Below are 19,994 nucleotides of genomic sequence, written 5' to 3' on the forward strand. Positions count from 1 at the left end.
GGGGTTTGTTTACCCAGTTAACAGCTTTTGGTTGTTTTCTCTTTGGGGAGATTATTAACAAAGTTGGTGTAAACATTTGCAAATAAGATTTTCTGTGAATATAAGTATTCATGTCACTTGAGTAAATATCTAGGCATAGCAATGTTGGGTCACACGGTAAGTCTGTGTTTAACTGGACAAGAAACTGTCAAACTGTTAGTGGCTGTACCATTTTGTATTCCCAACAGCAATGTTTAGAGTCTCCGTTGCTTCTCATCTTTGTCAGCACCTGGTATTAACAGGTCTGTTTCATTTTAACCCATTCTAATAGGTGTCTAGTGTATTTCACTACAGGAGAAGGCAATGGCAACCCACTCCGGTACTCTTGCCTGGAAAATCCCATGGATGGAGGAACCTGGTAGGCTGCAGTCCATGGGGTTGTACAGAGTCGGACACGACTGAAGCGACTTAGCAGCTTAGCAGTGTATTTCACTGGGGGTTTATTTTCCATGTCCCTAATAGGAAAAGGAGTTCATCAAGGCTGTATATTGTCACCCTGTTTATTTAACTTCTATGCAGAGTACATCATGAGACACGCTGGGCTGGAAGAAGCACAAGCTGGAATCAAGATTGCCCAGAGAAATATCAATAACCTCAGATATGCAGATGACACCACCCTTATGGCAGAAAGTGAAGAGGAACTAAAAAGCCTCTTGATGAAAGTGAAAGTGGAGAGTGAAAAAGTTGGCTTCAAGCTCAACATTCAGAAAACGAGGATCATGGCATCCAGTCCCACCACTTCATGGGAAATAGATGGGGAAACAGTGGAAACAGTGTCAGACTTTATTTTTCTGGGCTCCAAAATCACTGCAGATGGTGATTGCAGCCATGAAATTAAAAGACGCTTACTCCTTGGAAGGAAAGTTATGACCAACATAGATAGCATATTCAAAAGCAGAGACATTACTTTGCCAACAAAGGTTCGTCTAGTCAAGGCTATGGTTTTTCCTGTGGTCATGTATGGATGTGAGAGTTGGACTGTGAAGAAGGCTGAGTGCCAAAGAATTGATGCTTTTGAACTGTGGTGTTGGAGAAGACTCTTGAGAGTCCCTTGGACTGCAAGGAGATCCAACCAGTCCATTCTGAAGGAGATCAGCCCTGGGATTTCTTTGGAAGGAATGATGCTAAAGCTGAAACTCCAGTACTTTGGCCACCTCATGCGAAGAGTTGACTCATTGGAAAAGACTCTGATGCTGGGAGGGATTGGGGGCAGGAGGAGAAGGGGACGACAGAGGATGAGATGGCTGGATGGCATCACTGACTCGATGGACGTGAGTCTGGGTGAACTCCGGGAGTTGGTGATGGACAGGGAGGCCTGGTGTGCTGCGATTCATGGGGTCGCAACAAGTTGGACACAACTGAGCGACTGATCTGATCTGATCTGAATGACTAGTGATATTGAGTACCTTTTTATGAGCTTAATTTCCACTTATATGTTTGTTGATAAGTCTCTTCAAACATTTTGCCTATTTTTTACTGGGTTGAGGTTTAAGAGTCTTTATACGATCTGGATACTAGTTGTTTAGGAGACGTGTTTGCGAACTTTCTCCCTGTCTGTAGCTTATCTTTTCATTCTCTTTTGTTGTTGTTCATTCTCTCAGTCATATCTGACTCTTTGTGACCCTGTGGACTGCAGTGTGCCAGGCTGCCCAGTCCATTATCAACTCCTTGAGTTTGTGTAAATTCATGTCCATCGAGTCGGTGATGCCATCCAACCATCTCATCCTCTGTTGTCCCCTTCTCCTCCTGCCTTCAATCCTTCCCAGCATCAGGGTCTTTTCATTCTCCTAACAGTGCCTTTTGAAGAGCAAAATTTCTTAATTTTTATGAAGTCCAATTGATCACTTTTTTCTCTTCTAGGCTGTGCTTTTGGTATCAGGTTTATATAATCTTTGCCTAGCTCAAGTTCACAAAGCTATTCTCTTCTGTTTTCTTTTAGAAGTTTTATAGTAGTGAGCTTTTATATTTAGGTTTATTGTCTATTTTGAGTTCATTTTTGTATAAGGTGTCAGATATAAGTCAAAGTTCGTTTTTTGCATACGGATGTCCAAGTGTTCCAGTATCATTTGTTGAAAAGATTATCCTTTCTCCATTGAACTGCCTTCCCACCTTTGCAAAAAATCAATTGACCATATATGCGAAGCCCTATTTCTGAACTCTCATTTCTGGTCCACTGATCTGTTTGTCTATCTTTGTGCCATATCACTGTGTCTTAATTACTATAGCTTTATAATAAATTTTGAAACCAGGTAGTGATAAAGCTCCAACTTTGTTCTTCTTTTGTAGATTAATTTTGGCTATCTTAATCCTTTTGTCTTTTCCACATTTTAGAATTATCTTGTCAATTTCCACAGCTTGTCGAGTCCAAACCATAGTTTGAATAATTATCTGTGTGCCTTTGAGCAAGTTATTTTATTCTTTTGTGCCCATTTCTTCATTTATAAATTGAGTTGAGATGATGATGATGATGCTGACGCCTACTTGGTTTAGTTATGTTTTTTTTTTGTTTGTTTTAAAATATGTTTGGTCGCACCACGAGGTATGTGGGATCTTGGTTCCCTGACCAGGGACTGAACCCCCATCACCTACAGTGGAAACATAGAGTCTTAACTGCTGGGCTGCTAGGGAAGTCCCTCATTTAGTTGTTTTGAAGTTTAAGGACATAGTGAGAACTCATTAAAGGTTAGCCATTTTTTCCCCCATCACCCTCCCAACTGCCTTTTCCTTTTATTTCTTTAAGACAGTGGGGCACCATGGTGAGGACAATGGACTGGAACTGGGTGAGACTGATGGCAGGAAAAACAGATCAGGAAGTGACTGCAATATCCCAGTGGTAAGTGATGAGGTCAATGTTAGTGAAGCTATAAAGGAAGACTGAGCAGATAAGTAATTGGTTAGAGGAACCGAAAACAAGGAGAGTTGAATTTGACTCAGAATTGCTTTAAGAGACTGTGTGGCTTGTGGCGACTTACATGGTATCACATATAATTCACAATCTTTTTTTTGGGGGGGGGGGTCAAGATTGTAGGAAGTTGGGGAATGATGGCATTCTTTAGACTGCTCTTTTGCTTACTACTGCTTACCTAGGGCACAGCACCAGGCCTTGCTAGGTACTCACAGCAGACAGAATAATGCCCCTGCCCCCAGATGTCCACATCCTACTCTTTGGAACCAGTGATTCTCTTACCTTTCACTGCAAAAGAGACTTTGCAGATATGATTAAGCTATAGAGCTTGAGATGAGAACATTATCCTTGACCTTCTGGGTGGGCCCAATATAATCACAAGGATCCTTATAAGGGAAGGAGGGAGGGAGGAAAGTCAGAGGGAGAGACTGAAAGATGCTTTGCTGCTGGCCTTCAAGATGGAACAAAGAGCTAGAAGCCAAGGAATGCAGATGGCCTGTGGGAGCTGGAAAAGGCCAGGAAACAAATCCTCCCTGGAGTCTCCAAAAAGGAATGCAGCCTTGTCAACACCTTCATTTTTTCTTAGTGAGATCGATTTCAGGCTTCTGCATTCCAGAAGTACAAGATTATACATTTGTGTTGTTTTAAGCCACTGCATTTGTGGTAATTTATTACAGAAGCACTAGAAAATGGATGTATGTTTTATATACAGTGTTTAGAATTAGTGAAGATCTGTATTCTGCTGCCTGTTGTTTACTGAATCAAGGTTTGCACAACCTCATACTTCTCTAACAAAAGCGTGCTACCTGGTTATCTAATATCTGATTGAAACTGAGGGGAAAGAAGAGATGTACAAAAAAGACACAGGCAGCCTTGCCCAGAATATCTACTGTCATCCTTCTTTAATTTTACAAAATGCTTTGTTTCCAAGATCCCAAATGTCAGAAACAAGTAAGAGGTTTAGGGGTCTTTGAGGAACGCAGAACAAACCCAACCAGAACAAAATAGTGGTAGGAACTCAGGCTCTGAAATCAGGAAAAACCCAAACCGAGAGGCCTCTTTTGCTAATGGGGTTGTTTCCAAGTGTGCTTCTCCCAGGCCACTGCTGATTGCACTGTGGAAGAAGAGGCCACCGGCTCCCCATTTTCCCCTCAGAGGACTGCAGGGGAATGTTCCATTTCTGCAGGCCTTTTGGCCGGGTCACTTTCCCAGCACATGCACTGCCAACTCCTTTCTGCTATCAGTCCACAGTTTACACTTGACAAATCCAGCTCGCTGTCCTGGTGCAACCAGAGACAGGGATGTGACGTAAACCGAGATCATGTAAACTGAGTTTTTCATGTCAACACAGGTCACCTGCTCTTTAGCTCTGTTTAGCTTTCTAGAATTACAGTGGCTTACAGCTATTGAGTGCTCACGGTGTACAGTATCTGCATTCCTTAATCTCTCAAAGCCTGAGGAAAAAGAGACCCAAAAGGTTTTAAAACTCGTCAAAGCTCACATGATTGGAGCAAATTCAGGAATATATATGGTTTTTCTTAGCAGACAAACTTTCTCTTTCCCCTGAAATTAAAATGTACTGCCTAGAAGCCTTTGGGCTTAGATATTTTAGCAAGGCCTTTAGGAATCACAGCTTCTTTTTTTCTTCCCTATTTCTAATTTTTCCCAAGGTGAGGCATTTATTCAGGTTGAGGCTTACAGTCCATTAGAAGCTCAATTAGCAGAGCCTCGAAACAGTGGAAAGGGGAAAAATCACAAGAAAATGGGCAAATCTGAAATGCATTCATTCCCAAGAGACATAATGAAACACCATTTAGGGTCAGGATCCAGAAGCAAAGCAAGATTAGCATCATCACCCCCAGACTCGGCTCCATCCACAACCTCATACCTGTGGAGGTCTAAGGGGACTCCTGCTACCACTTGGAAGCATTTCCAAGGACAAACCAAAAATCTTTTCCATGGGAACCTACTGTATAGCACTAGAAAGTCTATTCAATACTTTGTGATGACCTATATGGGAAGAGAATCTAAAAAAGAGTGGATATATGTATATGTATAACTGACTCGTTCTGCTGCACAGCAGAGACTAACACAACATTGTAAATCAACTATACTTCAACAACAACAAAAAGCTTTTTTCAAAAACAATTAAAAAAAACAAAAACCTTTTTCATGATCCACAACATTCTAATCCCTAACCCAGTCCATAGACTGCATGTTTTTTTTACAAAAATTACCAAATGGGAAAAAAAAAAAGAATTACCAAATGGAACTCAAAAAATGGAAAGCATGTTTTGTGCTCAAAAATATAAAAATACATTTGTGTATATATTCTATAATTTTATAAGTGCTAAAATTTCATATGTAAATATTATTTACATGGAATGTAAATATAAGGTATATAAATAGATGTAAATACAGAAATATAAGGGAAAACAGTAAGCTTTGGTACATATAATTTTAATGTTTATATAACTCATGTATATAGTAAAATTCTGTGTATATTCAAGGTCACCATATTACCTTACCCAACGAAGTTCCTATAGACAAAGTATCCCCGATTTAATCATCCTACATTTTTGAAAAAGAGTAAAAACTTAATATATTTTTAAAGGAAAACTGTGTCATCAGATCCATTTTAATAAGGCTGACTAATGTTACTAAATATATAACACTGTCTAATACTAAATTACAGTTGAAATGCATTACTAAGAAAAGATGATAGCCCCAACTATAATTTTAGTTTTGTCATATATAAAAATGAGATATGACTCCTGGCCTACATTCTTCTGGAAATATCGTTCATTATCTGTTCATCTGTCTTGGAAAGTCAATGCCTTGTACCATTGCCATTTTGATGATAATCTAGTCTTTACAAGGCCAAGGTATGAAGTATCCTCTCTTGTAAGAACCTCTCACATCCCATGTGACACATATAACCCAAGCCGCAGCTTCTCCCTACTGTCTTCAAATGTGATGTTTTTTCTATTATATTTGGAGAAAAGCAGGTTCATCATCCATCTGCTCCAGAGTCATACACTTGGCAGCTCCTTCTCTGCTTTGTGAGCTCCTGCTCTGCACCACCCCAGGCAGCCTTTCTCCCCCATGTGACGATGCTGTCATGGAGAGGGAAGGTGGGTCACATTCCCTACGGTGGCCTGCCCTTCATTCCCCCACAACGGCAGGGGATTAAGACCTTACTGACCACGTGGGGATAAACTTATTGGTTTTACAGGGTAGAAAAAACTTTTAACTAAATGCTAAATATGAATTCTCTCATGATGCTGTTGTTCAGTTGCTCAGATGTGTCCGACTCTTTGCCAGTTCTCTCATAGTCCAAAGGAAAAGAACAAAGAACATTAAACACTTCATTGAGGAGGGTGGGGTCCTTTTGATGGTACATCCCAGTTTTCAGACTTGCTCCCAGGCCCACTCTTCTCTGTCTCTTTGAGGGAGAGAGAGAGCAGGAGACCCCTTCATCACATGTATTCAGTGCAGTTTTCATTCCACCATAGGAAAAGGCCACCCCCTGTCTCAGGGGTCAGCACGGTGCTGGGTTTATCAGCTTCTGCAGTGGGCAGTTGGGGGCCCCATCTGGGCCCTCTGGAACCCCATTTACAGTATCTCTATGCTCCTCTCTTGGCTTCTGTGTGCTTTTGCTTCTAATGGTCTACATTTGAGATTTTTCAGAAGACTGTCCTTATGCTACTGAAACTGCTTTAAAGAGCCAGAGCCAGGGCTAGGCGGGCATAGGAGTATGAAAGCCCAGTTCCCTGGCCTGAAGTTGGGACAAACTCAAAGGGGTGATCATCTCCAGAGGCCCCCCCCCTACCCCTCACAGGGTCAGGCTGAGGCTGGGTCTTCACCTGAGATCACGCCCTCAGGGTTTCTCCCCTTTCCAGTATCTGGTTTCTCTCACCCTTTGAAGGTCTCCCTGGAAGCACTTATTTAAAAAAAAAAAAATGACTCTCAAATGAATCCTCATCTCAGGGTCTTCTTCTAGGGGACCAACCTCAAGCAGCACCTTTCTAGCCATTTTTAAGTGTAGTCAACGGCTCTCTAATTCTCAGGCAGAATTAGAGTCCAGCAGAACAGCCCAGGATCTCTGGTGTGATAAGTCAGCTCTTCTGAACTCCCTCCCCAGCAGGGTGGAATGAAACTGCGCCCCTTCTCTGCTCAGTCTCCAGTGGGTAAACGCTGGGCAAAATAAACCTCTGCCCCAAGGACAAAAAAAAAAAAAAAACATTTTCAGCAGTAGATTTAAATTTTATTAAAGAGGACAAACTTTCCCCAAAGCAATACAACTTGCAAAGAGGTGCTCTACACCAAATTAGATTCTATAATTGGCCAAGCTGACTCTCTTCCCCTCTTCTACCTCCTGCCCGGATATGAACCATATGCAGGAAGTCAGTCCATCACATGCTCTTGTGAAAGAACAAGCTGTCTACCCTGAGGGCCATTTTTAGTAATACGAACACTCCACAGGGGCTTTGACATAAAATGTCTCTTTTCTCTGGTCCAGTGATTCTCAAACTGTGGTGCCAGGACCACGAGCAGCAGCAGCAGCAGCGAACTGGTTAGAAGCACAAATCCTCTGACCCCACCTCACACCTACTGAATCAGAAGCTTGGGTTGGAGGTGGGCCCGGTGACAGGCATCTCAACAAACCCTCCAGGAATTCTGATGAATGCTCAAAGCTGAGAACCACTGCTTTGGTCAAGTCAGGCATCTTCTGTCTTTAGTTTCTGTAAACATTTTTTTCAAATTCTCAGGAGAGAAAGTAGGATTGGCTGTTAGCAGGAAGTTTCAATCCCTGATGCAATCATCTACAGCAAGGAGAAATGATGAGTAGAACCAGGGGAACTCTGTGAACAAAGAGACCTCTGTGAACTACTGCATCCACCATTATTCACTGGTCCAGGAGTCATGGAAGACGTCATCTATGATGACAATACAATGAACTAGGTCAACCAGATATAGTGGTCTTCATGACAGGGGTTTTGAAAAATGGAAACGAAGTGTTTCTCTGCTTTAGACTGTTTGGAAGAGCCTAATATCGACATGAGTGCTCCTCCAGTGTGTTCTTATAACATGACCACACTTACCCCATTAGTGTACAAACTGTTGCCAGAGGTGCTTCAGTTCTCTGCTCAAAGCCCACCAACCCAGCCTTTAGCAGGAGTTAATATAATCTTTAAATTAAAGGGTCCAGAGATAACAAAGGAAACTACAAAAATAAAATAAAAAAAAAAAAACAGAACCAGCTAGGACCAAGATGGCAATAAATCTGACTTCCAACAGACCTTGTCTCATTATTTGCTGATTCTACTGCATTAGATATTAAATGACACACCTACTGGTGCTCATGACCAGACATTCAGTTCAGTTCACTTGCTCACTCGTGTCCGACTCTTTGCGACCTCATGGACGGCAGCACGCCAGGCCTCCCTGTCCATCACCAACTCCCTGGGTTTACTCAAGCTCATGTCCATTGAGTCAGTGATGCCATCCAACCATCTCATCCTCTGTCATCCCCTTCTTCTCCCACCTTAAATCTTTCCCAGCATCAGGGTCTTTTCAAATGAGTCAGTTTTTTGCATCAGGTGGCCAAAATACTGGAGTTTCAGCTTCAGCATCAGTCCTTCCACTGAATATTCAGAACTGATTTCCTTTAGGATGGACTGGTTGGATCTCCTTGCAGTCCAAGGGACTCTCAAGAGTCTTCTCCAATACCACAGTTCCAAAGCATCAATTCTTCGGTGCTCAGCTTTCTTTATGGTCCAACTCTCACATCCATACATGACTACTGGAAATACCATAGTTTTGACTAGACAGACCTTTGTTGGCAAAGTAACGTCTCTGTATTTTAATATGCTGTCTAGGTTGATCATAACTTTTCTTCCAAGGAGCAAGCATCTTTTAATTTCATGGCTGCAATCACCATCTGCAGTGATTTTGGAGCTCAAAAAATAAAGTCTGTCACTGTTTTCCCATCTATTTGCCACAAAGTGATGGGACCAGATGCCATGATCTTAGTTTTCTGAATGTTGAGCTTTAAGTGAACTTTTTCCACTCTTACTTTCATCAAGAAGCTCTTTAGTTCCTCTTCACTTTCTGCCATAAGGGTGGTGTCATCTGCATATCTGAGGTTATTGATATTTCTCCCGGCAATCTGGATTCCAGCTTGTGCTTCATCCAGCCCGGCATTTCGCATGATGTACTCTGCATATGTTAAATAAGCAGGGTGACAATATACAGCCTTGACATATTCCTTTTCCTATTTGGAACCAGTCTGTTGTTCCATGTCCAGTTCTAACTGTTGCTTCCTGACCTGCATACAGATTTCTCAAGAGGCAGATCTGGTGATCTGGCATTCCTGTCTCTCTCAGAATTTTCCACAGTTTGTGGTGATCCACACAGTCAAAGGCTTTGGCATAGTCAATAAAGCAGAAATAGATGTTTTTCTGGAACTCTCTTGCTTTTTCAATGATCCAGCAGATGTTGGCAATTTGATCTCTGGTTCCTCTGCCTTTTCTAAAACCAGCTTGAACATATGGAAGTTTATGGTTCACATACTGTTGAAGCCTGGCTTGGAGAATTTTGAGCATTACTTTACTAGCATGTGAGATGAGTACAATTGTGCGGTAGTTTGAGCATTCTTTGGCATTGCCTTTCTTTGGGACCAGAATGAAAACTGACCTTTTCCAGTCTTGTGGCCACAGCTGAGTTTTCCAAATTTGCTGGCATATTGCATGCAGCACTTTCACAGCATCATCTTTTAGGATTTGAAATAGCTCAACCGGAATTCCATCACCTCTGCTAGCGTTGTTCATAGTGATGCTTCTTAAGGCCCATGTGACTTCGCATTCCAGGATGTCTGGCTCTAGGTGAGTGATCATACCATCATGATTATCTAGGTCATGAAGATCTTTTTTGTACAGTTCTTCTGTGTATTCTTGCCACCTCTTCTTAATATCTTCTGCTTCTGTTAGGTCCATACCATTTCTGTCCTTTATCGAGCCCATCTTTGCATGAAATGTTCCCTTGGTATCTCTAATTTTCTTGAAGGGATCTCTAGTCTTTCCCATTCTGTTTTCCTCTATTTCTTTGCATTGATTGCTGAGGAAGGCTTTCTTATCTCTCCATACTATTCTTTGGAACTCTGCATTCAGATGCTTATATCTTTCCTTTTCTCCTTTGCTTTTCGCTTCTCTTCTTTTCACAGCTATTTGTAAGGCCTCCTCAGACAGCCATTTTGCTTTTTTGCATTTCTTTTTCTTGGGGATGGTCTTGGTCCCTATCTCCTATACAATGTCATGAACCTCCGTTCATAGTTCTCAAGGCACTCTACCAGATCTGATTCCTTGAATCTATTTCTAACTTACACTGTATAATCATAAGGGATTTGATTTAGGTCATACGTGAATGGCCTAGTGGTTTTCCCTACTTTCTTCAATTTAAGTCTGAATTTGGCAATAAGAAGTTCATGATCTGAGCCACAGTCAGCTCCCAGTCTTGTTTTTGCTAACTGTATAGAGTTTCTCCATCTTTGGCTGCAAAGAATATAATCAGATTTCGGTGTTGACCATCTGGTGATGATGTATAGAGTCTGCTCTTGTGTTGTTGGAAGAGGGTGTTTGCTATGACCAGTGTGTTCTCTTGGCAAAACTCTATTAGCCTTTGCCCTGCTTCATTCTGTACTCCAAGGCCAAATTTGCCTGTTACTCCAGGTATCTCTTGACTTCCTACTTTTGTATTCCAGTCCCCTATAATGAAAAAGAGATCTTTTTTGGGTGTTAGTTCTAGAAGATCTTGTAGATCTTCATAGAACTGTTCAACTTCAGCTTCTTCAGCGTTACTGGTCGGGGCATAGAATTGGATTACTGTGAACTTGGATTACATAGAACTTGGATTACTGTGCTATTGAATGGTTTGCCTTGGAAACAAACAGAGATCACTCTGTCATTTTGAGATTGCATCGAAGTACTGCATTTCAGACTCTTTTGTTGACTACTCCATTGATGGCTACTCCATTTCTCTAAGGGATTCTTGCTCACAATATCAAACTTGGGCTAAGTTGATCTCAGATTGGTTACTTGGTTATTATTCGACTGCTCTAACCTGAATGGAAAAAGAACCCTCTGCTGAGGCAGATGGCCTTAACCAGGATCAGGCCCCAGCAGGATCCATACAACTTAATTAGGTAACAAAATGATTATGACAATAATTTTAGTTAACATCCATCATCTCATACATGTACAAAAGAAAAAGGGAAAAAAATGTTTTTTTACCTTATGATGAGAACTCTTAGGATTTACTCTCTTAACAACTTTCAAATACACCACACAGCAATGTTAACTGTAGTCATCATCTTGTACATTACACCTCTAGTACTTATTTACCTTATAACTGGAAGTGTGGACCTTTTGACCACCTTCATCCACTTCCCTCTCCCCAACCTGCACCTCTGTTAACCACATATTTAATCTCTGTCTCTATGACTTTGGGGGCATTTATTTGTTTTAGATTCCACACATAAGTGAAACCGCACAGTATTTGTCTTCCTCTGACTTACTTCACCTAGCATAATGCCTTCAGGGTCCACCCGTGTTGTTGCAAATAGCTGGATTTCATACTTGTTTATGGCTGGGTAATATCCCATTGTGTGTATATACATACACACACACAAACACACACACACATACCACAACTTCTTTATATATTCATCTGTTTATGAACTATAAAGGTCTTTAATCGGAATCTTAAATTGCTTTTGCGTCATAAAGGAGAAGTCTGTGGTTGCTTCTCAGGCCCCAGAAAATAACATTTTATCTATTAAAATTGACTGCTTTTCTGAAAATAATTTATGCCATTTCCTGGGCCCTCAAAGCCTTTGTGAAGCTCCAAACATTTGGAGGACAGGTCAAGGTTTGGGGGGAGGGAGGTGAAATCTGAACACTGAGTATAAAAGGGCTAGAGGGGAGTAGAACAAACAAACAAAAGTGGGTTTGGGTGGGGTGCTCAAGATCTTGACCAAGCAAATACACTGGGGGTGAGGGGATGGGAAATGTTATCTGGTGTTTTAGAAAGGGAGTTTTAAGTTAAGGACCATTTCTTTTAAGAGGCATAAATGTAAAACTTAAAACTATAATTTAAATCACCTTCCAGAAGTGAATGCGTACAACCAATTCATAAGCAGAAAGGGATCCGAAAATGCCAGCCCCAAATATGCTACCTTGACATAAGAGTTATTTTGAGCTAAAGGCAGTTAAGAAGCAACAAATACAGAAAGAGCTCTCTGCCCTCCTCCTATCTGCCTAGAAGCAGAGCATAAATTTCCCCTTGTACATGTTCCTCCTCCCTTCTCCCATACCAGGAAGAGGAAAACCACCTTTAGCAACTGAGACAGAAAGTCACTCCCAAGATGGGTCTGCATAACAAACCTTACTCAACAGCCTTTATCTTCCACTTGTTTCTCCCACATATTTTGTTTTTTTTTTTTTAATTTTATTTTATTTTTAAACTTTACATAATTGTATTAGTTTTGCCAAATATCAAAATGAATCCATCACAGGTTGTTGTTGTTTAGTCACTAAGTCTTGTCGGACTCTTTTATGACCCCGCGGACTGCAGTTCACCAGGCTCCTCTGTCCATGGGATTTCCCAGGCAAGAATACTGGAATGGGTTTCCATTTCCTTCTCCAGCCCATACATTTTACCTTCTCACAATTTACTGCCCCCTGGAATCCCAAACTCCTTTTTCTTTGTCTAATCACTTTTCCACAAATTTATCACCCCTTATTAAAATGGAATATAAATCCCTGGATCTAAGTGCCTGTTGGAGTCTTTACTCCTTTTTTGTGAGGACTCCATATGCATATGTAAGAAACCTTTTGTCCTGTTAATCTGTCTCATGTCAGTTTAATTAGCAGGCCCCAGCTACTGAACATAAAAGGGTATAGGAAAAGTTTCTTCCTCCCTACAATATTTTATTGGGTGCTAGAGAAACAGCTTTTGTCTTGAGTTTTGGAAAAGAACATCTTTAGTTTTCTCCACAAGTTCTGGATTTTGTCTTCCTCTCTTTTGTGTGTTAACCTTGGTGGTTTCCTTGATTTTTCTAGCAAGTGACATCTGCATGATTCAGATCAGCCCAGGCTTCCCGGTAGCCAACCTTTGGGATGACCGATGATGAAGGAAATATAAAGATTTTGAGACTTAGTATTAAGATGAATTTACTTCTAAACAAAAAAGGGAAAACCTGACTGAATACAGCAGGATTAGGTTTTATGGGATGGAGTCTTCAAATTATCAAATAATAATTCAGAGACAATTAAAGTATTGAGGACTACACAAAGGAGAGCAGCTCTCATGGAGGGCCTCTCAGACCAAAAGCAAGGGTGGGATTTACAAAAGAAAACCTAGAAAGTTTCACAAAGAGTGACTGGTTGAACAAGACCAGGCTTGTCAGTTTAAGATTGGTTCGTGGTAATGAAGCTGGGCACAGGCCATTTACTGAACCCCAAGTCTGGCTGTGGTTTTTAGGAGCTGTGTTTACCCATCAAGTCTGTTATGTTGACTCCAGATAATGCAGTTGAGTTATATATAGGTTGCAAACAGTCACAGTTGCATCATCAAGCCATTTTTCCGCTGATTTGGACCAGCTTTCCAGTAAGTGGTTGCTCAGTTCCCTTTAGTGGGGCCCTGATCATGCATTGTCTCATGTGTGTGTGAGTGGTGTGGTGTGGTTTGTGCACGCTCAGTCATGTCCGACCCTTTGCGGCCCCTTGGACAGTAGCCCGCCAGGCTCCTCTGTCTATGGGATTTCCTGGGGCAAGAATACTGCAGTGGGTTGCCATTTCTTTCTCCAGGGGATCTTTCCAACCCAGGGATTAAACCCACATCTCTTGCTTGGCAGGTGGATTCATTACCATGGAGCGACCAGGGAAGACTATTTTGTTAAATCCAGGATTTGTCACTGTGATCAGGAACGTCTCCATAATTAACAGTTGATGGTGATGGATATTCTTTGCTTGACCAAACTTCAGTCAGGCTCCTGAACCTTCTCCTAGGCCCATCTGCACACTTGTGTAACAGAACAGAACCCTATGGGGCCTTCCCAGGACAGGCCTCCCCACCACATCCTCTCTGAAGTACCTAAGTAATAGTATTTGATGCAAATTTCCTGAGTTGTTTTGCAGATGTGAAAACTCCCCACCAAATGGAAGATGTCAACTAATAAATGACCATGAACACACAGCCCCAGGCCTCCTGGAGTCTAAGGACTGTAAGTTCACCACTGTGACACTTCCCTGCTACTTCACCATCAGGCAATCAGAGAATTGTGCAATCCTATACTGTGTAACCGGAGAAGGCAATGGCACCCCACTCCAGTACTCTTTCCTGGAAAATCCCATGGATGGAGGAGCCTGATAGGCTGCAGTCCATGGGGTCGCTGAGGGTTGGACATGACTGAGCGACTTCACTTTCACTTTTCACTTTCATGCATTGGAGAAGGAAATGGCAACCCACTCCAGTGTTTTTGCCTTGAGAATCCCACGGACAGGGGAGCCTGGTGGGCTTCCGTCTATGGGGTCACACAGAGTCGGACACGACTGAAGCGACTTAGCAGCAGCAGCATACTATGTAACACCACCCCCGACCCCCCACCTAGCTTTTAAAAATGCTTTGTGGAAACCCTTGTGGGGAGCTTGAGGCTTTTTAGGGCACGAGTCACCTCATCTCTTCACATGGCCTTGCAATAAACCTTTCTCTACTCCTAACTCCCACATTTCACTTTGACCTCACTGTCCGTAGGACACATGAGCCTGCATTAACAATTTCTTGTAGAATCTACTTTTGGCAACAACCCTCTAAGTCAGTTAACCAGAACCCCCTCTGTTCAGTATCTGATCATCCTCAATATATGATCACGTTCCTCATCTTCCACCATCCCCCTGGTGATGTCTGATCATCCTGGCCTGTCTTCAGTGAAGAATCCTGTTAGGTCAGTTTAGCTAGAACCCCCTCTTACCCCTGATGTTTTCTCTCAATAATTTTCCAGCCACTGAGCCCCACCCTGCTCCTCGGTGTAAATTCCCACGTGCCCATCATATCTGAAGTGGAATCCAATTTCTCTCCTCCAGTGGAAAATCCTATTGCAGTGGCCCCTATACCATCATGAGGGTCTTGAATATATTTTTAACAATAATTCATATCTGAAGGGAGAATACATTAAGTGGACAAAGTAAAAAAGACTGTGTCTTGTGTTGGGAGGTACCCCAGACCATCCCCAGGTTTGATGATTCGCTAGAACTCATAGGACATTTTTTTTTTTAACTGGAGGCTGGTCACATAGGTGGCCTCTCCTTACCATGTATAAAAATTCTAGATTCTTGGAAGGAAAGCAGGTTTTCAGCATAAACCATATTGTTTGTACAGTTTGGGCACAGTGAGCTAGTCTTATCAGCTAAGAGTGGGAATTCTCTCCAAAATCTAAGTTCCCAGATGTCAGTCAATAGCCAATCTTATAAGCAGGCTTTTCAAAGGACAGCAGTCAGGCCTGCTATGTTAACTCTTTTTCAGCACATATCCTTATTAGAAATCATGCCTTATCATGCTCAACTTTTGTATTTAGGACATCATGGAGAACACAAATATTTCTATAAAAGATTTACCAATTTTAGGGACAATATCTACTTCTCCACTTATGTTTTACAAAGATTTTGTTCCCTGGATTAATTTTTTCTGTCAGATCTCTCAGACAAGAGATCAGCAAATTATGGCCTGTGGGCTAAGTACAGCTTGCCCTTGCTTTTGTAAATAAAATTTTACTGGAACACAGCCATGCCCATCATTTATATATTGTTTATGCCTACTTTCACACTAGAAGGGCAGGTTAGGATAATTGTGACAGAGATTGTATGGGCCTCAGCCTAAAATATTTACTATCTGGTACTTCAGAGAGAAAGTTTGCTAATCCCCATCCCAGACCATAAAAAGTCCAAATAATCAGCTATCTTGTAAAAAAAAAAAAAAAAAAAAAAAACCTATAGGAACAAAGTTAAAAGACAGATTTAGATAAACAGAATTTTTATGCAGAAACATGTTCTTTGTAGTTGTATTGATTCCTATGAAAAATTAGAGACAGCCTAGAAGTCCAACAACTTTTTAAAAGATAATTACAGTGACTGTGACAGAAAATTCTCACAATCTATTACTAATTGATCAAAACAGAACATAACATTTTGAACACATACTATAACTTTATTTCTATGATCATTAAAATCTATCATCGACTTCCCTGGTGGTCCAGTAGTTAAGAATCTGCCTGCCAATGCAAGGGACACAGGTTCGATCCCTGGTTCAGGAAGATTCTACATGAAACGAAGCCCATGCACCACAATTACTGAGCCCTTGCACCCTAGAGCCCATGCTTCACAAGAGAAGCCCACACACTGCAACTAGAGAGGAGCCCTCACCCGCCACAACTAGAGAAAGACCAAATTCAGCAACAAAGACCAGCATGGCCAAAACTAAAGAAATACATTCTTTACCAATCTATAATTAAAAAGGACAAATAATGACCTCATTGGGTTGTTGGAAGGGTTAAATGGGATATTATACTTAAAGTGCATAGAAGGCATGTAGTAAATGCTCAGTAATGTTAACTGTTACTGTTTCTATACAAATATATAATTGCAGACTGAGAAGAAATACAATGGAAAATGTGGTGCTGTAAGAGAGGATCCAGGGCTTCCCTGGTGGCTCAGATGTTAAAGCGTCTGCCTGGAATGTGGGAGACCCAGGTTCAATCCCTGGGTCGGGAAGATCCCCTGGAGAAGGAAATGGCAACCCACTCCAGTACTCACGCTGGGTTTTCAAAACAAGGATTCCTGTCATCCAGGATGCCATGATGCTGACACAGAGCTTTAACTTCTAAGAGGCTTTGCCCTTAGAGTCCAGAGCCACCAACTTTGAAACAGGCCACAAATGAACACCACAGAAAGGACTGCAGACACTTACTGATACCAGCAGTAACACAGTTCAAGGACATAGCTTGGTATGGTTTACAAAGTACTTTCACACAAAAAAGACTCAGGTAGGTACAACACCAAACCAGTGAGGTAGATAGTATTCAGGTTCTCAGATAAAGTGACTGAGCTGTAACGACTTCTTTAGTGTAACCCAGAAAAGGGAAAGACTGAGGTTTAATTTAAACTTCATTTGTCTATATGTCCAACTTCAAAACACACATCTCCCCCATGCTCCAGACATAGAATTCACTCTGCCTCCCCTTCCTGTCACTTGGAATGTGGGAAGGAAAGCAGAGAGTGCAGTCCAGACATCTTACAGTCCAGGGGCCAGCCCCCAGAGCAAGAGCAAAATCTAGCCCCAAATGCCAATAGTTGTAAGACTGAGAAACCCCTGCTATAAACTAACAAGACTGGTAGTAAGGATGGGTGAAATGAGTTTCATTATTTTTTTTGTAACTTAAGTATTTGTTGTTCAGTCATTATGGACTGCAGCATGACAGGCTTCCCTGTCCTTCACCATCTCCTGGAGTTTGCTCAAACTCATGTCCATTGAATCGATGATGCCATCCAACCATCTCATCCTCTATCATCGCCTCCTCCTTCTGCCCTCAATCTTTTCCAGCATCAGGGTCTTTTCCAATGAGTCGGCTCTTTGTATCAGGTGGCCAAAGTATTGCAGCTTAAGCATCAATCCTTCCAATGAATTTTGATTTCCTTTAGGATTGACTGGTTTGATCTCCCTGCAGTCCAAGGGACTCTCAAGTCTTCTCCAGCATCATAGTTTGAAAGCATCAATTATTCACATTTAACTTTTGAAATCATCCCATGGCTTTAGTTGGCTGCACTGCCAATATCAATTTCTCATCCAACTCCTTAACTTTTCCTTCCAACAACCATCAATTTCTCAGGGGTGGAGCATTTGAGCAAAGCTAAGCCGATAAGTGCACTCCATCTCTCTATACAATGATTGGTTCAGAGGTAGGCATGTGGCACACTTTAGGCCAATCAGAGTGAATCTTAAAACTGCTGCTGAAAAGGCAGCAACTTCTCTTTCTCCTGCTAGAAATGAAAGAAAAAGGAACCATAGGTGTTGCCTGCAGCCATCTTGAGACTGCAACAGGATGCATCTTTGGGTTGAATGACTTTGCAAAAGGCGGAGTGGAGAGACAAAATCCTTGCTGATGTACTTAGGCCACTGGATCAAGGCTCTCCAAAAGCCAACCTAGTCTGTAAACTTTTCGCTTGCATGGTTTATTAATCCTGTCATTATTTAAACCATATGGAGTTACATTTTCTGTGCTTATAGGCACAGAATGGAATTTGGGCTTATAGTTTGACCTAATAGCCGTAATTGACACATGTATGTAGAACAACTGAAAATCATCCCCCTGGTTTTCTTCTTTGAAATACCTGCCTCAGGGTGAAGGTGAAAATCAGATATCACTCTAGCTCAGTGGTTCTCAACACAGGCTGCTACATACTGGAATCACCTGGGGAGCTTTATTTTTAATTGAAATATAGTTGATGTACAATATTATGTGAATTTCAGGTGTACAACCTAGTCATTCACAATTTTTAAAGGTTATGCTCCATTTATAGTTATTATAAAATATTTACTATATTCTCTGTGCTGTACAATATATCCTTGTTAGCTTATTTATTTTATATATAGAAAAGACCCTGATGCTGGGGGAGACTGAAGGCAAAAGGAGAAGGGGGCAGCAGAGGATGAGATGGTTAGACAGCATCACTGACTCCATGGACATGAATCTGAGCAAACTCTAGGAGACAGTGGAAAACAGAGGAGTCTGGTATGCTGCATTCCATGGGGTCATAAAGAGTTGGACATGACTTACCGATTGAACAACGACAAATCTCCTCTCCCTATCCTGCCCTTCCTCTCCCCACTGGTAACCACTAATCCTCAAGATCCGTGAGTCTGTTTCTGTTTTGTTATATTCATTAATTTATTCTATTTGTAAGTTCCACATATAACTGGGAGCTTTAAAAGCTGCTAATGCCCAAGCCACCTCCAGAGATTCTGATTTAATCAATCCAGTGCTTGGTTTCCTGGTCATGGAATTTTTTAAAGCTCCACAAAGTACAGCCACAGTTGAGATCCACTGGGCTTCATGCAGCATAGACTCTTCTAAACATCATTCAACATCCTCTTTATTCACTAGGCTGACCAATTTGTTCTTAGTGATTTTTGCATATGGTTTTCCGAACTTTTAGAGATTGTCTGGAGTACAAATTTTCATTAGCTATGGATGAGACTAAATTTCATGGTTTCCCAAAATAAAACTACTTATTACTTTACACTTGCATAATGTTTCTGATTAGGAAAGACTCAATGTGGGAATTGAAGTTTCATATTAAAGCAAATCAATACACCATGAGACAGAAAAATGTTCAATGACCCCTCTCTGGACATCTGAGAGAGGTAAGTTCCAGGGCTATTAAAGATAGTGACTGCAAACTAAAAATCTATTTTTCTTTTGGTCAAATTTATTCCCAAATATCAGAACTAGGGACTATTCCACTGGCTAGAAAATCTGTGACACCTCCTCCTCTCTCTCAGGCCCAAATCCTAGGATATTATAGGTGCCACAAAACCCAAACTGAACAGGGAATTTACATTCATCACCTTGATGCAGCATAAACTTAGGGATCTTCTTGCATCTGAGGATCACACTATGTAGAAAAATAATTCCAACTGGTCACAGGATAAGAACTGAAGCCCTCAACAGAACTTTAGACGGACACTGCAAGACCTCAAGGGTTACTCAGGAAGAGAAGGAGCCAGAATTCTCTGGTTAAGTCTGTTTCCTTTTGTTTTGACAAATCTAGTTCCCATCAGAGTGAAGCTTCATATGCCCTCAACTTAGACTGAACATGTGGAAACGCTGTAACATCAAGTGCCGCAGAAAACTGTTGGCTCCACTTAGAACTGCTGGGTTCCCCTGAGACCAGGAAACAGGTCTCTCCCTGTTGCTGGCTGCCTCATACTAGGATCT

This window comes from Bos indicus, chromosome X (genome assembly GCF_029378745.1).
Source record: "Bos indicus isolate NIAB-ARS_2022 breed Sahiwal x Tharparkar chromosome X, NIAB-ARS_B.indTharparkar_mat_pri_1.0, whole genome shotgun sequence".
In the NCBI taxonomy this organism is placed as follows: domain Eukaryota; kingdom Metazoa; phylum Chordata; class Mammalia; order Artiodactyla; family Bovidae; genus Bos; species Bos indicus.